A 3,554-nucleotide genomic window follows, 5' to 3' on the forward strand; every position below is an offset into this window, starting at 1 on the left:
TAATGATGTGACAAAGTCAATGGGACCAGAGAGTTCCATTATCTGACATTAGGCTGACCCTTTTTAATGAAGAGCAATGTACTGACACAGGACTATTAAGGCTGTAGGACTCTTAACCCTAGTTCAGAGTCTTTAGTGGGCTACAGATACCAGCCTGATTATCTTTTGTTTCTGGGGTCCAAAAAAGGCAAGTCTGTGACCGGAGCCACTAAAATGACATTTGGGAAGGCTGGTTGAAAATGTTTCAGGAATTTGTTTTGACATGCATTGTGGTTGGGCTGGATCACTTTCCAGATCTTGCATTGTCCCGACTGTGATTCCTATGTTTTTTCACTTTGTGTGTTGTGTCGGGGATGTGTCTAAGTCTTATAGGAACCATAAGTATGGTCCTAGTCGTGTTCTTAAATGTGGGCTGGGGGTTTCTTTTAGTTCCCCTGTCCAGAAGAGCCTTATCATGAATCTCATTATCATTTGAATTATTATTATTATTATTTTTTAAAGTGCTTCACTCGACAGTATACATACTAAAATTGGAACAATACAGAGGATAATAAGCTTGGCCCCTGTGCAAGTATGACATGCAAATTCATGTGTTCAATATTAAAACACACACATATACACCCCTGTACCCTGCGTACACAGAATAGCTGTTGGAATTTTTCAGGTATAGTACTTGGATATTTAGCTTTTAGCACTTTATATTTCTAATTATGCTCTGTTGGCTCTAGAATTGACAGAATATTTGTTGGAAGTTTTCAGGAACAGTACTTGGATATTTAGTACTTTCTATGTCTAATTATGCTATATTGGCTCTCGAATTTAGTTGATCTCCATTCCAACGCTGTCCCAGATAATGAGAGGGACTGATCTGGTTCCACCTATAATGTCCTATCTAGGCAGGGACTTTCTTTCCTCCTCACGTCACTGTCAGTTGTCCAGAGCGCTCCCCTTTCTATCTTCTAGGAATACGTGAGTCCTAGGATACTGAAAGAAAAATTATTCTAGGTAGGGTGGATAGGATGGGGATTAAGTGAATTTTGAAAGCATACGGGCACCACAGCTCCTGGGCTCACTGCTGACTATCAGGGAGGGGTCGTGCAGCTCTCCTAAGTGGAGACTACAAAGTTTCCAAGCACTAACACTGGATCCCGCCACTGACTGCTTCCTGCTGTTCCCTGTTTCTACCTGTCTGTGTGACAAACCGTAGACAAAAAGCCCTGCCAATCATTTAGTGTCTGGACTTGAACTTCTGTGCTCTAGTTATTTCCTTTCTTTCCATGTCCCCACCCCTGCCAGCTTCAGAGTCTTAACCTAGTTTTGGAACTGGACCCTGCGTGTGTTAGAATTGTTGTATTTTTGTTAAACATTTTTAATTCCCCTATTGGAGCTCAGTGATTAACATCTCAGAACGGTAACACCCTGTTCTTTATCTTGTGACTTTAGATGAAAGGACTGCTTGTGAAACGTGTTTAGCATGTACACCATGTGAACCTAGAGAGAAGCGACGTTGGGGCAGATGTCTGTCTCAGCACTCAGCAGACTGTTGCCTAACTGCTTCTTCAGAGATCTCTCTCCCATATTCGATGAAACCCTTTATTTAAAGCATAATATCTTCAGTTGTGGTAAAATAAAATCTACCATTTCACCCATTTTAAATGTGCACTTCAGTAGCATTGAGTAGTTATGTTGTTGTACACCATCAGCACCTCCTTTCTAAACTTCTTCATCTTTTCAAACTGAGTCTCCATACATGTTAAATTGTGACTCTCTATTTGCCCCTTCTCCCAGCTTCTGGTAAACACCATGCTACTTTATATCTTTGTAAATTTGACTATTTTAGTTAACTCAGATAAGTGGAATCATAGAAAAGTTGGACTTTTGGGCCTGGCTTATTTCATTTAGCATAATGTTCTCAAGGTTGATCCATGTTGTAGCATATAATAGAATTTCCTTCCTTTTTTTGAGGGTGAATAATATTCCATGGTAGATATACACCATATTTTGCTTATTTGTTCACCCATTCGTAGATTGCTTCTACCCATACTTATTGTGATCAGAGCCACTATGAGTGTGGATTTACAAATCTCAGTCCCTTCCTTCAGTTCTGGATATATACTCAGAATTACCATATGATCCAATGATTGCTCTTGGATCTTTAATTTTTGGAGGGGCCACTGTACTATTTTCTATAGAAGCTGCACAATTGTATATTCTTGCCAACATTGAAAAAGGGTTCTAACTTTTCTATATCCTAGCCAACAATTGCTCTCATCTTCTCTCTTCCTCTCCCTCCTTCTTTTACCATAGTCATCCTAATAGGTGTGACTAAATGATTTTTCCTGGATAATATCTTCATCTTCATACTCCCACCATTTGGCACATGTGCCTGGATCATGTATGGACCACATAGACCAAATTTCTATTTAATAGAAATTTATTGAACTATTAGATGGTTGCAGCCAATATTCATTATAAGAAACTGTAATATATAAAGGGGATTTCTTAATAATCTGTGCTGGTATAATCTCATCTCTGTAGTACCATTCCTATGTAGGGTGTGTGCAGTAAGGGAATATTCAGAGAACTACTTGCTAATTAGATAAATGATTATGCAAGTTTGCCAATGGATTTGTCATCTATGGGTGGACATTTTTTTTTTTTTTGATTTGGGAACATTGCTGGGTTTCTTTTACTCATGTGAAACAATTAGACACTTCATCCTGGAAAACAAGTATCCTTCTTAAATTCCTTAATAGGCTAAGTTCAAAATATGTTGAAGGGAAGGTCAGGAAGGTAAACAAATTTACATGGAAGTCAAGTAGGCTTGGGGAAAAAAGATATGTAAACACTAGATTGCTTTATCCTTGAATTTTTACACTGGAATCTCTGGTGGGCTCCAATAAGAGCAATTGTCAGTATACACAAGGGTCATCAAGGGGAATTCATATCAGTGTTTAAAAAAAGTAGGGTAGGCATAAAATCAGGGCCTGGGAAAGAGGTGGAAACCCTGGCTTTGAGACAACTCTTAAGAAAAGTGGCTGAGTGTGTGTGCATGCACACACATGCATGTGCATATACCAAAACATCTGTGTTACTAAAGAGATAAAACACTGAATGCCCAGGCTTGATGTAAAAATAGACTGAGAAACATACACTGTTACAATGAGAGGAGAAGGTGGAATCTTTTATTAAGCATGGTCCTCAGTGAGTTGGAACTCCAGTTGGCTCCAGGGTCCCAAGATTTCCGTGGTAACAAATGGACAGACGATAGAGAACTTCTGAGAGCAAACCACCACCATGCTGGAATTCTGGAATGCAGAGTTGGGGATCAGGCAGACCTTAGGTTACCACTGAACTTCCAGCAGGGAAGAAGTGTTGTGTTGGTTGCTGGGTTGCTGGTTCATGTCACCTCCAGGTCCCAGTGCAGCTGTGTGGCAGTGTGTGTAAGAGATAATGACAGGCTCTCTGTGTCCAGATGTGACTCCTGGGTCTGAGCTTTAGTTTTTTATTGAGAAAAATTGTTGTGATGACAGCTGCTGCCTCAGAAAATCAAG

The 3,554-nt window shown here is 39.8% G+C and overlaps 1 non-coding gene across 1 annotated transcript; it reads left to right on the forward strand.

Annotated features, from left to right (window-relative positions):
* Nucleotides 1–500: 500 nt before the first annotated feature.
* On the forward strand, nt 501–605 carry LOC124109635 (U6 spliceosomal RNA). The gene has a single exon (XR_006857046.1). It is a non-coding gene; the product is annotated as a U6 spliceosomal RNA (small nuclear RNA).
* The last annotated feature ends 2,949 nt before the right edge of the window (nt 606–3,554 follow it).

This window comes from Marmota monax, unplaced genomic scaffold (genome assembly GCF_021218885.2).
Source record: "Marmota monax isolate L192 unplaced genomic scaffold, Marmota_monax_Labrador192_F-V1.1 WCK01_AAM20220418_F8-fsc00120, whole genome shotgun sequence".
Taxonomy (NCBI): domain Eukaryota; kingdom Metazoa; phylum Chordata; class Mammalia; order Rodentia; family Sciuridae; genus Marmota; species Marmota monax.